Here is a 15,521-nt window from a genome sequence, read left to right as displayed (position 1 = left end):
TGTTGGTCTTTATGTTACTTACTGTATTTTTGCACCAGCATTTACCCATCTCTTCCTCCACTTGGTGCAAGTGGTATCTGTGTCTGAGGGGGCCTTTCTTGGTCCAATCAACACTCTTGGTTCCATCATAGCTCTTGATCCTCTTAGTCCAATCAGTGCTAGTAGGCTCTCTTAGTCCATTTGGCACTGGTGGGCTCTGTCTCAGGGAGCAGTGTGGTTTGGAAGAGGGACTTCCTGTCTACTCATGCCTTATATACCTTTCTGTGCCCTGCCATCTCCCTTCCTTCCTAGTGCTGAGATTAAAGGCATGTACCACCAGTGTGGCCTTGAACTCACAGAGATCCATTTCTGCCTCCTGAATGCTAGGATTAAAGGCATGTGTTACCACTGCCTGACCTCTATGTTTAATATAGTAGCTGACTGTCCTCTGATCCCCACATAAGCTTTAATGGGATACACAGTACATCACCACAGGTCATCTCATTAAATACTGAAAAAGCCTTTGACAAAATCCATCACCTCTTCATGATAAAGGTCTTGGAGAGATTAGGGATACAAGGAACATCCCTAAATATAACAAAAGTAATATACAGCAAGCCAATAGCCAACATCAAGATAAATGGAGAGAAACTCAAAGCGATTCCACTAAAATCAGGAACAAGACAAGGCTGTCCACTATCTCCATATCTATTCAATATAGTACTTGAGGTTCTAGCTAGAGAACTAAGAACAAAAGGACATTAAGGGGATATGAATTGGAAAGGAAGAAGTCAAAGTTTTGCTATCATACCACAAGGTCACATGCTCAACTGTGTTCATAGCAGCATTATCTGTAATAGCCAGAACCTGGAAAGCAACCTAGATGCCCCTCAACTGAATAATGGTTAAAGAAAATGTAGTATGTATAAACAATGGAGTATTACTGGGCAGTAAAAAAACAATGACGTCAAGAAATTTGCAGACAAATGGATGGAACTAGAAAAAAAGTCATCCTGAGTGAGGTAACCCAGACCCAAAAGGACAAACACAGTTTGTAATCACTCATAAGTAGATTGTAGATGTAAAGCAAAGGATAACCAGGCTACAATCCACAGCTCCAGAGAAGCTAGGTAAGAAGGAAGACCCTAAGAGGGATGCATGAATCACCCTGGGAAGGGGAAATAGATATCTCCTGAGTAAAATGGGGGTGAGGGGTATAGAGGGGAGGGGGTAGGGGATGGGAACATGAGGGATTGGGATGGTCAAGTTGGGGGAGGGTCAGAGAGGGAGAGCAACGAAAGATATATCTTGATAGAGGGAACCATTATGGGGTTAGGGAGAAACCTGGTGCCAGGGAACCCCCCCAAGAATCCACAAGGATGACCCCAGATAAGACTCCTAATAATTTTAGAGAGGTTGCCTGAACTGGCCTTCTCCTATAATCAGATTGGTGACTACTCTAATTGTCATCATAGAACCTTCAACCAGCAACTGATAGAACAGATGCAGAGGTCCACAGCCAAGACTGGGCCAAGCTCAGGGAGTCCAGTTGAAGAGAGAAAGGCAGGATTTTATGAGCAAAGGGGGTGAAGATCATGAAGAGGAAACTTCCACTGCTGACCCAAGCTATTGGGAGCCCAAGGACTCTAGCCCGACAGCTAGGGAGCCTCCATGGGACCGACCGAGGCCTTCTACATATGGGAGACAGTTGTGTAGCTTGGTCTGTTTGTGGGGTCCCTAGCAGTGGAACCAGGATCTTTCCCTGGCACATGTGCTAGCTTTTTGGAACCTACTCCTTATGGTGGGATGCCTTGCTCAGCCTTGATGCAGAGGGGAGGAGCTTGGTCCTGCCTATTCAACTTGATATGCCATGAGTTGTTGAATCCCATGGGAGGCCTTACACTTTCTGAGGAGTAGATGAGGTGGGGTTAGAAAGGAGGTAGGGGGAGGGAATGGGAGGACAGGAGGGAAGGGAAACTGGTTGGTATGTAAAATAAATTTTAAAAAATTAATTAAAAATAATTTGAAAAAATAGTTTGGAGCCCCAGCCCGGATCCTGATAGTCACATAGCAGCTGATACACAGCAAGGGTTCTTCTTTTGTTATTTTCTTGTTCCAAGATCAAGGTCCTCAAGAGCCTAATCTTTCAACAGAGGCTAAAAATCAAGCCAAAACCTCCCATGAGCCTTTGAAATGGCTAACAGTGTCCTCTTGAATGTATAGTCAGTGTCTTGGAGTACACAGGTTGAGGTCTTTGGACAAGAAGAACAATGGATTTGGGTGACAGATGTCCTGTTTTCTCTGACTCCTGGCCATGGCTTAAGGAACTAGAGCTCTCACAAGGAAAATGTCCTGTGTTCTTTATGTGCTCTGCATACCCCAAAGTCTCCTTTTCCAAGTATGAACCCATTGCCAGGTTTTTGGGCAAGAGTGATTATCTCCCTTATTTCAACTGTCCACCTCCTTCTATGCCCTATATACTTTGTAATGAGCGTGGTGTGTGAGTATTGGTATTTGGGATCAGGTATAGAAGTTTGGTTGTGGCATGGCTATATAGTATCTGTACATCTGTGGCAGGCCTGGAAACCCTGTGGGTCATCTTTGACTCCCAGCATCAAGATGACTGCTGAAGGTCCTGACCACCTTGACTACCTATTTGCCTGATAGAATATTTCTGGCAGGCAGTGAGGTGGGATGTGTTCAGCCATGGGCCCATTTTCTATCCCTATTTCTGTGAGGAAATAAGGAATGTATGGAGACCCCTAGTCCAAATACTACTTGGAATATGGCTGCAGGCATCTTTCCAGTCCTGAGATAAGCCAGCATTCAGGTGACCCACAGTGAGAGCACCATCCATTGCCAGTCTCCAAGGCTCCCCATGCCTTATAGCTTCAACTACATAGGAGTACCTTGGAAATCTTGTGACAGTGATGTCTGGCAGGATTGAGGGGAGCTTTCTGCTCAGATATTAGCATATGGGGCTCAGATAAGTGGGCAACTGACATGTGACTTCATCATGTCCTCCTAATAAAAATGAAGGGTCTGTGTGAGTACCTGTGAGCATACACAGGTCCTTGGCTCTTTGTGTTTTGGTTCATTTCAGTTTTGAGGGGCATGTGTGGGGGGAGGTGATAACTAGCTATATACACTTCTCATTTCCTGATCTCAGACACTGCTCTGGGATTTCTTGCCTCTTCCAGTGGGCTTGGGGCTCCCCCAAAATATTCCACCACCTCATTTGTGAGTCCTTATTTCCTTCCTTCTGTTTCATGATCCTCCCTCCCTCCCTTCTTCCCTCCCTCCCTCTCTCCTTCCCTCTGTCCCTCTCCTCTTCCTTCCTTCTCTCCTTTCTCCCCTCTCTCCTTTCTCTCTCCCTCCCTCCCATGCTGACATCCACACTCTGTTCTCTCTGCTTTGTTTTCTCTCCAACTCCCCGTGCTTTCTGTCTTTGAATATCTTGGCTTTCTCTTTGTTTCTTTTCTGTTTTGTTGTCCTTCAGAAGTCCTACAGATAGACTTCAATGTCTTATACATGTTAGCCAATGCTACAGCATCCTCACCAGGTCCCCAACACAATCCAAGGGTTTGAAGAATAACTCAAAGTGTGATATGGAGGTGAGGCACCCTTCCTGTGTGAACCTAGTATGTATGCAGCAGGATGGAGCAGAAGTCAGTGTGCTTCCTTAGGATGACTCTAAGTAGAAGTAGCCACAGTCAAGCATGGAAGGTAGAAGGGAGACAGGAAAGGTGTCACAGGGGCTGGCTTCACTACCACTACCCATTGGCCAAACCTAACTGCAAAACTGACTCACAGGCAGATTACCACTTTTTGAGTCTTCTCCTTTCTGGGCCACCCTGCTCGAGATACCCAGAGAATACCAAAGTCAAGGTCAAAACATGTTTGCTCCCCTAGGTGATGTCTATCCTAAGTAGGAAGCCTGTCTGTGATCAACCAGTGACATAATGGGTAGAACATGGTAAACCTCCAGCAGGCAGTTGAGGATAAGATTTGATTCACCTTGACTTGAGAATGAGCTGGTGTGTGTGTGTGTGTGTGTGTGTGTGTGTGTGTGTGTGTGTGTGTGTGTGTCCAGCAAAGGAAGGAAGGCAATAGAGGATCCAGAATGCATGGCAAAGCATCCTGCCTCTAGTAGACATGAAACACAGCTCTAAGTTCAAAGAATGAGAGGCTGTTGATCTGAAGTGTGTGCCATTTATGGACCCTTCTCTTGGCAGGAGGACAGGTAGGTGTATTTTCAAGGTAGTGCTTGAATGACAGAGGAGTGGCATCCAATCTTGTCAAAGGTTGGGTGTCTATGCTTGTAGCTTGGTGGCCAGGAACTTTAGCTGGAACGTATGTGGAAGGTTGCAGGACCAGTCCACAGGAGCAGTTGGCCTCAGGCCTGTGAGCAATCAAAGAAGGCCTCTCACAAGAGAGCTTATTTGCCCTCATGAGAAGACCTCCCCCAGCTGGGAGATGGTAAAGATGGAGACTTTGAAAGCAATGGCAGAGGGCTGTCTGGATGAAGAAGTGAGAGCTGCCCTTTTCCTTTGGGTTGTACAGAAAGTTTTTTCAATGAGGAGGTGGTCTTCTGCAGGTTCAGTCCTTAAAGACAAGAAGGCTTCCTATTGGGTAGTGAAGAGCATTTTGCTAGCTAGAGTGATAGCTCCCCAAGAATCCAGTGAGGTCTATCCTTATTGGACACACACACACACACACACACACACACACACACACACACACACGTACACACGCATATACAGAAGGCCAGATGGTGAAGCACTCTTGATACCTATATTCACTTCGTCCCTGTCCCATGGGTGTAAAGATGAAGGTAAGTTGTGAGTTTCTTTTGGATTTGCCCCTGTTGAAGTATAAAAAGGCATTAGTTGTTTGTTGTACTGCTGGCATCCTGGCAGGAGGCAAGAGGATTGGGGCTTTTATCAGAAAACCTTCCTTTATGTTTGTGCAGGGCCTCAGAAATGAATAGATGTCTGAGAGGCACATAACAAAGAAAGTTCTATGTCCTAGAGGGACTCTGTGTCATTTACAAATATCTTGAGTGGGTATGGGTGCTTCAGGAATAGTGACCTATTGTTTATACACAGTGAGATCATAACTGCTGCTGGGCAAGCTCAAAGAAATGGACTAGGGCTGCACCCAGGGACCTGGTAGGCAAGTAGCTGCTGAGATAAAATAAGGGTTTTATTTTGATATTTCCTTATCCTCAGATCATTGTAGGACAAAGTGCTAAATGGTCTTATTAAATAAAAAAACAAGGAGTCAGAAATGGGTTAAAGCTGAGAGATCAGAGGAGTAGGACAAGCCACAAGCCAACCTCACCTCACCAACATTCAGTCTCCAAAGAGACCTATTTCCTGTATACTCACACCTATATGCCTTTCTGTTCTGCCAATTCATTTCCTCTCTCCACCCAGCTACATCACTTCCTGTTCCTGCCCAGCTCTGTCACTTCCTGTCTGTCTGTACAGACCTCCAGACCTCCATGGTTAACTAGTGTTGGAATTTAAGACGTGTGCCACCATGCCTGGCTGTGTTCCCAATGTGGCCTTGAACTCACAGAGATCCACACAAATTCCTGCCTCCAGAATGATAGGATTAAAGGCATGTGCTACCATTGCCTGACTTCTATATTTACTATAGTGGCTGGCTTTTTCCTCTGATCCTCAGATAAACTTTATTGGGGGACACACATAAAATATGACCACATTTCCCCTTTTTGTCTAAATAAAAAAATTATAACTAATATAAGAAAAACTATATACAACAACTACAATAACTATATACAATACATAAAAGCAATAAATACAGCAACAATGTCTAGTTTTGTTACCCCTTTCTCTTTATTTAGCATATCCTTTAGAGTTTGACTTGATTTTTCTATGACTGCTTGGCCTATAGAATTATTTTGTATACCTGTAATGTGCTTTATATTGTAATAAGCAAAAAAAAAACTCTTTCATTTCACCCAGAGACATATACTGTGCATGTATACTAATGATGGCCATAACTTCTAGCAAATACATGATTACAAAATCAGCTTTTTGAGAACTCAAAGCAGTTGCCCATTGAAATCCTCAATAGGTATCAATGGTGTGGTGTACGTATTTCAATTTTCCAAATTCTGCCAAGTGAAACACATCCATCAGCCAGGTTTCATTCCTCTGAGTACCCTTTGGATTACATCCTGTTAGTAGTGGAGTCTGATTATAAAAAGAACAAGTAGGACATTTCCTTATAATTTCTTTGGCTTGTTGCCAGGTTATGGAAAAATCCTTTTTTAACCCCTTACTATTGGCATGATTTTTTTAATGAAATTTTGAGGCCTCCAGCACATTTCCTATCAATAACTTATCAATCTTATCATTACCTTATACTAGAGGGCCTGGCAGACCCATATGGGATCAGATGTGAGTTTTATATGTATGGGATGATTCCTATTTCTCATTATATCTTGTAACTGAATAAATAACAAAATTAATTCTGACTCATCAGGGATAAATTCTGCAGTCTCAATATGTAAGACCACTCTTGCAGCATACTGAGAGTCAGTAACTATGTTGAGAGGTTCTGAAAAGTCCATTAATATCAGAATAGCATACGATTGTGATTTTTTAACAGAATTATAAGGACTTTGAACCACTTTACTTAAATTTTCTAATTTGTAACCTACTTTTCCTTGTTTGTTTGCATCTGCATAAAATGTACGGGCTCCAGGTATGGGTTTTTCCCATACAATGCAAGCCAGAATCCAATCAGCTCTGTTTATAACTCGAATCCTATCACTTTTGAGATATTTGCTGTTAATCTCCTCCAAAAAATTACTGCAAGCTCTTTGCCAAGGTTCACTTTCTGCCCATAATTTTTGAATGTCATCCTTACTTAAAGGTATGACAATTTCTGCTGGGTCTATTCCTACTAATTGATGAAGTCTCAATTTTCCTTTTAAAATCCAGAGATCTTTTCCACATAAGTTTTTAATTTTTCATTCTGTTTATGTGGTAGAAATATCAATTCCAACATGATATCTTCCCTCTGCATTAAAATTCCTGCAGGAGAATGCTTAAAGGGTTAAATAACCAAAATGCAATCAAACTTTGTATCCACATGATCCATGTGTCCTTCCTATACTTTCTTTTCCACCAAGGTCAATACTCTCTCAGCTTCAGTTGATAATTCTCTTGGCCTATTTAAGTCCTTATCACCTTCTAAGTTTTTGAACAAATTACTCAGTTCATCACTTTTTTACCCCAATAGTGGTCCATAGATAGAAAATATTTATGAATATTCTTTGAAAGTCATTAAGTGTCCATAATCAATCTCTCCTAATTTGCACCTTTTGGGGTCTAATTTTTTGTAGACCTATTTAATATCCTAAATAATTAATAGAATCTCCTCTTTGTATTTTTTCAGGAGCAATTTGTAATTCCCAACAAGGCAAAATTTTCTTTACTTCTTCAAACATTCTTTCTAAGGTATCTGCATTTGAACAGCTAGTAAATTATCATCCATGCAATGATAAATTATAGATTTAGGAAATTGTTTGCATATTACTTCCAATGGCTATCATACAAAATATTGGCACAGGGTTGGGTTATTTAACATTCCCTGAGAGAGAACCTTCCATTGATATCTCTTAACCAACTGAGAATTATTACAAGTAGGCACTGTGAAGGCAAATCTTTCTCTGTCTTTTTCTTGTAAGGGTATTAAGAAGAAACAGTCTTCTAAATCGATAACTATAAGAGGCCATTCTTTAGGTAACAGAATAGGCAAAGGAATTCCAGATTGTAGAGATCCCATTGGCTGAGTTACCTTCTTAACTGTTAATGGTAACTGTCTGTTACCATTCTCCCTTTACCAGATTTCTTTTTAATAGCAAATACAGAAGAATTCCAAGGGCTGGTTTATTCTTCAGCATGCTGAGCATTTAACTGCTCTTGTACCAGCTCTTCTAAAGCCTGCAATTTCTATGTTGTTAAAGGCCATTGCTGAACCCATACAGGCTTGTCTGTTAACCATTTTAAAGGTAGAGCTGTTGGTGTCTTTGAAAGATCATCAGTTGTTGTGCCCTGTTCTTGTACATTCGGGATGCTGGTGACTATTCTTTATAATAATATCTCCTAATATTTCTCTCAGAAACATGTATTAGTTTAGGGGTTGTTTCTGAGGTTGGAGGAATGTTAATCTGGGTATTCCATTGTTGTAATAGATCATGACTCCATAAATTTATCGCTATATTAGCCACATATGGCTTTAATTTTTCTCTCTGTCCGTCTGACCCTATACATACTCTGTTTCTCTTGAGATAATGTTCCAATACCTAACAGCTGAACATTTACCTCCTGAAGAGGCCAATTTCGATGCCAAAATTCTGGTGCAATTATTGGATGTCTGCATCTGTGTCTACAAGACCTTCCAGAGAACGTCATTTATTCGTATTTTTAATTTTGGTCTTTGTTCATTTATAGAAGTTTGCCCAAAAAATTGCTTTATGGTTTCTCCTGAATTTCCTGTTGTCTCTGCTATAGCTGTTCTATCACCCAGAGCAGTATGGTTTATTATAATATGCAATTGGTTATTTAATCGCTCTGAGAAAGGGTTTCTTCTATGACGGCAGGAAACAACTGAACTGAATTTTCTGTGGGGGCCTAAGTGAGGCTCCTCAGGGAGTTTCCCAATGGCAAAGGCAAAAAATTACCTTGTCTGTCCCTTGTTGATCTACATTCATTAGTCCAATATTTACCATTACCACACCTTCTGCATAATCCAGAAAGGAGGGGTGTTCTGTTGCCATTGTTCCTTGAAGAAACATTGTTTCTAGGAATGCCCTGTTTACAGTCCCTTTCTAGGTGACCTTGTTTACCACAATTAAAGCATCTGACATTATTATTTTTCTTCAAAGCTCTTCAAATCACCTCTGCTGTCCACATATCTTAATGGTCATGAGACTCAATATTCAATGTGTCCCTGATTCAATCCTCCAAGGGTGCTGATCTTGACTTTAACAGCCTGATTACCCTTTTGCATGCTGCAATATTGTTCTCAAAATGCAAATTCAAAATTCAGTTATTTTCTGTCTAGGTTTTAAATTTGGTGCCATTCTGTTTACTGCTGAAGACAGCCTTTGTAAGAAATCTGTTAAGGTTTCTTTGGGGCCCTGTATAACTTTTGTAAATAACTCAGTTTTCTTTCCTGCTTCCTCAGTTCTGCCCCATGCATTCATGGCTGCCCTGTGGCATAGATTTATGGTTTGATTATTATATAAACATTGTCTTTGTATATCAGCATAATTGCCTTCTCCAAGAAGGTGATCATAGGAAATTTCCACACCTCCAGTCCTACATCATTTTTCAACAGTTTTAGCCTCCTCTTTTCACCAGATTCTCCACTGTCACTGTGGAACAACTTCTAGAACAGCTGTAACCAATTCTTTCCAATCCTGAGGGATAATTTGCTTTATATATGGAGAATGCATTCCATATGATACTATAGCTTCTTTAAATATCCTAAAATCTAACATTTCCACTGGAGTCTAGTTTGCTCCTACACACCCTTGAGCATTTGGCAGTTCCCGTAAGGTTATCAGATAGATTAATGTTTGCTGTCTGGTAATCTGAGGCTGTTTCTCTGTAACCATATAATTCAATCCTGATATAGGTTTACCTTTATATTCTTCTGTCTGGTTCTGAATTTCTATATTATTTATTTTAACAGGTTTTTCCAAAGCTTTTGTGTAGCTGGAGAGTTTTCTCTCTGGATCCCACCAAACCCTGGCAGTCCAACAGCCCACTTATAAAATAAACATACAGACACTTATATTATTTAAACTGTTTGGCCTAATGGCTCAGACTTCCAGATATCTAGTTCTTACATCTTAAATTAATCCATTTCTATAAATCTATACCTTGCCATGTGGCTCGTGGCTTACCGGCATCTTCACATGCTGTTTGTCATCGTGGTGGCTGGCAGTGTCTCTCTGACTCAGCCTTCCACTTCCCAGCTTTATTCTCCTCCTTGTCCCGCCTATACTTCCTGCCTAGCCACTGGCCAATCGGTGATTTATTTATTCACCAATCAGCAACACACTTGACATACAGACCATCCCACAGCAGGAACCTTCTCTTTCAGTAGAGTTTCAGCATACCACCAGCCAAAAAGCAATGCTAGTTAGGGTCGCTGGACAGGAAGACCAAAGGGTGGCTGGCAACTGTCGTCTCCACTCTGATTCCTGGTCATGGCTTGAGAAACTGGAGCTCTAAGTGGCAACCTCCTGTGCACTTTTTGTCCTCTGTGCACCATGGAGTCCACTTCCAGGTATGATTCCATTGACATTCCTCAGACAAATTGGGATGGTTGTCTCCCCTGGGCCAATTTCCCACCTGCTTTGAAGATAAAGCTTCATTGTGGCATGGCTACATAATGCCCTGCCTGTATCTCATCTTTGTACTTATTTCCCATACCCTTGCTTTGTTCTGGGGACCTGATTTTGTTGCTGAATTTTTGGTTTACAGTTTCCTGCAGAACTCCCAAAGGATAGCAAAAGTATAAAGGGAATAAAAAGAAAGTCAAAAGACAGAAACACAGAAAGCAAGAGGGAGAAAATGAAGCATAGACAACAGACTGGGGATCTAAGCAGGAAAGGAAGGGAAGAAACATATAAAGGTAGAGAGAAGTGAGGGAGAAAGGGAAAGTAGGATGGATAAAAGGATGAAAACAGGAAAGGCCTGACTGACAAATATTTGACCTCCAGGTGGAATTTCTGGGGACACTTAAGCTTATGAGCAGAGACACCAGAATCCCAAGGGCAATTCCAGGAAATGAAGTATATGTGCAGGTAGGTGTCTAAAAAGATAAAAGTTCAGGGACAATTGGATAGATTCTGTACCTTGACAAGCAAGTTACTCACATATCTGTGTCCCAGGTGATGAATCCAATGCAGAGTGTATCCCAGCACTGTCTCAAACATGGCTGCCACAGATTGCAAAGCCCATATTCCTGACTTTATTACTCTGAAGTCTGTGCTGCCTTGGTGGCTAGCACTGGCTGAGTCCCATGCTGGGCATCAAACTCCAGCTTACCCCCAAACTGGCAAGCTGGCAAGAGCCCCCTTTACTTCAGTATTTGGACCAGAAGCCCCAAGCCTTCCTCACCAACTCACTCCTAGACCTACAGAGAAAAAGCTCATTGAGGTGTTGTTGGGAACAACAAAGCAATTCTGCTTGATGGCAGTATAGTGCCAGGAACACAAAGATACCTTTCATCCAGGTTCACTCCCTCTGCCCTACTCTGAGGCAAACAAACAAAAAAAAAAAACTAAAAAAGTCAAGTTGACACTAGACTCCAAAGTAGCTTGGCTATAATTTGGCCTCATATAGCCAGAGATGGGCTTGGAACCTTGCATTATGGATCTGGCCTAAAAGGTCTCAAACCCCGTAGGGATCTCTGTCTCACTATATTGAGACATTCCTCCACAAAGACAGGGCCCAGCCTCAAGGCATAAGGGGCAAACTGGAAAACTGAATAGAGACCCCCTTCACTAGATACAAGAGTCAGGAGAAGCCAAAAAAAGAAAATCTTAGGGAGAAACTGGTCCTAGGACTAAATACATCACCATTCTTCCTGTCAAAAGCTAATACATGGGCACAGTACCCTCGAGACTGGGCACTATGTCTGATCCATAGGGTGTCCAGGACCGAACGTCCAGAGGCCCATCACCTTGTTATTCAGACTGTCTGTACAGCCCAGATTAAAAGAATTCTTTCCATTTCTCCTCCAGACAGCCCAGTCAGGGCTTTAAAACTCTCCATCTTTACAAAGAGCCAATTAAAGGGGTATTTTTTTTATGTTTTCAATTGTGGTAATTGAACTCACTGTGATTGACCTGACTTCTCACTGACCTGATACCACCCACAATTATAGACTGGTTCTACAGCCTACTTCTGGAACATGCTTTCCGGCAAAAGGTCCCCAGCCACCATGCTATTAGCAAACACCCACTCTCTCACAAGACTAGATGCCATACCTCTATGATTCCAGCTCTCACCCACCTGTGCTTCAGCTGAGGGCTGTGTCTCTAAGGTCTTTAACTTCAGACCAACAGCCTTTCTGTGTTTGAACTTAGGTCTGTCTTCCATGCCTACTAGAAGTAGGGTGCTTTGCCATGGTGTCTGGACCTTCAATGGCCTACCTTCTCTGCAGCAGACACCCTCAGAATGTACTCACTAAGATACAAACACACATACCAGCTCACCATCAGGTTGAGGAAAAGCATAGTCATCCTTAACTACAAGCAAAAGTTGGATCTGACTCTTGCAGTCAGAAGTTTTCCTGTGTCTCACCTGGCCCATGGTCGGGAAAATCTCTCACCCACAGTCCCATAGCCTTTTATAAAATAATCACACAGAGGCTTAATATTAATTATACCTGCTCGGCCATTAGCTCAGGCTTATTATTGACTAGCTCTTATACTGAAATTAACCCATAATTCTTATCTGTGTTTAACCATGTGGCTTGGTACCTTTTCTCAATTCTGCCTTATCATCTTGCTTCCCTCTGTGTCTGGCTGATGACTCCTGACTCTGCCCTTCCTCTTCCCAGAATTCTCCTTGCCTGCTCACCCCAACTATACTTCCTTTCTGGCTACTGGCCAATCAGTGTTTTATTTATCAACCAATCAGAGCAACACATATTCACAGCATACAGAACAACATCCCACAGCACTTCCTCTTTTCTGTCTAATTAAAAAAAGAAGGTTTTAGCCGGGCGGTGGTGGCGCACGTCTTTAATCCCAGCACTCGGGAGGCAGAGCCAGGCGGATCTCTGTGAGTTCAAGGCCAGCCTGGTCTCCAAAGCGAGTTCCAGGAAAGGCACAAAGCTACACAGAGAAACCCTGTCTCGAAAAACCTAAAAAAAAAAAAAAAAAAAAAGAAGGTTTTAACTTTAACACAGTAAAATTACATATAACAAAACAGTTATCAAGCAAGAATCATAGTTACAATATTCAGTCCATTTATATTTGGCAAATTCAAAGAAAATGTTCTATTTATACTATATTTGTGAGTCTAAAGTTTCATATCTAATTTATCTTTTATCATAACCAAGAAAAATTATAACTATCTAGTCTTCAACTACATCAAAGACCCCAGAGGGATATAATATTACCTAAATAAACAGGAAGTGCATTGTAAGCAACTTCCAAAAATCTAGAATGACAGAGACAGCTGACTGCCTGGACACTCATCCAAAGTTCCTCTTCAACGTTGGGGCATCCATCTTCAGCCCATAGGCCTAGAGCCTCTCAGTCATTCCTCTCTGTGTCCTGTAGAATATCTGGCAGTCTCCTCTGTGAAACAAGAACCTGAAGGACCATCTAACATTGCAAATTTCAGTGGTCACCTTCCTAGGGTTCCTGCATGTCCAGTCGATACAAAATTTTGTCAAGCAGTCCAGGCAAGAACAGCCTCTTGCCCAAATGACTATTTTTGTCAAGAAGAAGATAAGCTTCATATGGAGTGTCTTCATTGCCCATCTTTCTCTTTGAAGTAAATCAGTGCTGTCAGGAGCAGATATGTTTCACTGTCCAGAAAGTCTAAGTTTTAAAACATTTTAAATTCCATATTTTGTAGGTCTTTGAAGTGTTTGAAGATTACCTGCCTAATTGAAATATATCTGTGTATACCTAGAATATTTAACTAACATGACTATAAGTTTGATTATCATAGATGACTATTAATCTGTATTTCTCAGTATACACTACAATTTCAAATGAGTTGCACAAAGTACTTTAAACAAGAGTAGAAATATACATACAATATAACAAAAATAAATTTAAGTTTGTATCAATAAACTAAAATCCATGTAAAACATTTTAAGCAAGTTGTTGCTCTTTAAAAGTAAATTCAATAATCTACCCTTTTATCCTATCATATCTATATCCTATATTTCTATATCATATACCCCTTTCTTCTTTTTTTTTTTTTAAAGATTTATTTATTGTGTATACAATGTTCTGCCTGCATGTATCCCTGCAGGCCAGAAGAGGGCACCAGATCTCACTACAGATGGTTGTGAGCCACCATGTGGTTGCTGGGAATTGAACTCAGGACCTCTAGAAGAGCAGTCAGTGCTCTTAACATCTGAGCCATCTCTCCAGCCCCCCCTTTCTTCTTTTAGAAAGAGATTGACTATGACCAATAACAATTTGTAACCAACAACCTAAACAAAGACAAACACCATAAGCCATTTTTTAGGAACTGGGGATATAGTGTTCTAGGCTACTCCCTGCTGATAGGGGGTGCTGGTAGTCTTATAGGGATCCTGAGAAAATTTGAGGTAATGTTCAAGTCCTGGGAAGACCGGCTATAACCTTTGTTAGTTGGTACCATCTGTTAAGGTTCAGGGGGTCTGGCTTGATCAAATCTAATCCATCTTAACCTGGAAGAAACCCATAGCCTATTGCTTCCTGTGGAAACAAAAGCAGAGCCTCCTTTCCAAAGCAACATATCCTTAGATCCAAATTTTGAAGTCAACATACTTCTAAAATATACATATTGGTTTAACTGAGCAGCCTTTACAATCAAATATCTCTCTGCAGTTAAAAATCCCAAAGACAATATAATACAGACTCTCTGTGTGATTTCCACCTTTACATGGCTTATTTTTTATATTACTTTTACTTTCTTTTTAAAGACTTTATTTTTAAAAACAATCTTTTTATGGAGCTGTCTATATTCCTTTTCCTCTCTCTTACAAGCCTATGTACAATTTTACACACAGTGTAAACTGTTTACAGGTTTATTTCATCTGAATCTGTTTTATTGTGAATCTATTGCTTTAAACTGAAGCATTACTAGGACTTAAATGGCAGCTTTGGCTGCTGGCTCTGCTCAACTCAGCTTTCCAACATGGCAGAAGTACATTTACCACCAGCTCTGTGAACCAGGCTCATTGCTGACTCTGTGAAGCAGTGGTCTATGCTTTGATCCAGCAGTGTGTAGCCCAGAAACATCTTTTTTTTTACTAGCAAAAACTAAATCCACCACACTACACAGCTTGGAGACACCATTGTGCACTGTGGCAGGAATCTACCATTCTGCAGGTCAAGCCCACATGCATCTGCAAACCCACCATACTGTAGCTCATTTTTTGCCTGAGAGACACAACTGGGAACCTGTTTTTAGCCCCATTTTAGAACCTTTTTTTTTTTAGGTTTTCTCGGGTCTTAGGTGGAAACTCTCACTCCACATTGGGCAGGCAAATATAGCCAGATTTCCTGTGTCCCACCTGGCCCATGCTCAGGACAAATCTCTCACCCACAATCCCAAAGCCTTTTATAAAATAATCACACAGAGGCTTAATATTAATTATAACTGTTCAGCCATTGGCTCAGTCTTATTATTGACTAGCTCTTATACTGAAATTAACCCATAATTCTTATCTGTGTTTAACCATGTGGCTTGGTACCTTTTCTCAGTTCTGCCTTGTCATCTTGCTTCCTCTGTGTCTGGCTGATGACTTCT

General features: G+C 41.3%; 1 protein-coding gene across 25 annotated transcripts in view; it reads left to right on the top strand.

Annotated features, from left to right (window-relative positions):
• LOC128110123 (homeobox protein Rhox13-like) overlaps positions 1-15,521 on the top strand; it is a 198,276-nt gene that overhangs the window by 86,936 nt on the left and 95,819 nt on the right. For 2 of the 25 annotated variants that reach the window (XR_008218101.1, XR_008218125.1), the window contains exon 4: positions 10,754-10,837. The exons of 22 other annotated variants lie outside the window; for them this stretch is intronic. The gene's annotated coding sequence lies outside the window, so the exon portion shown is untranslated. Of the gene's footprint in view, positions 1-10,302; positions 10,318-10,753; positions 10,838-15,521 lie in introns of those variants that run through there. One more of the 25 variants, XR_008218109.1, reaches the window with a different exon arrangement.

This window comes from Peromyscus californicus, unplaced genomic scaffold (assembly GCF_007827085.1).
Source record: "Peromyscus californicus insignis strain IS unplaced genomic scaffold, ASM782708v3 Scaffold_10__1_contigs__length_136768540, whole genome shotgun sequence".
Lineage (NCBI taxonomy): Eukaryota > Metazoa > Chordata > Mammalia > Rodentia > Cricetidae > Peromyscus > Peromyscus californicus.
Note: the sequence above shows the minus strand (reverse complement) of the source record. Positions and strands in the feature narration are given on the sequence as shown.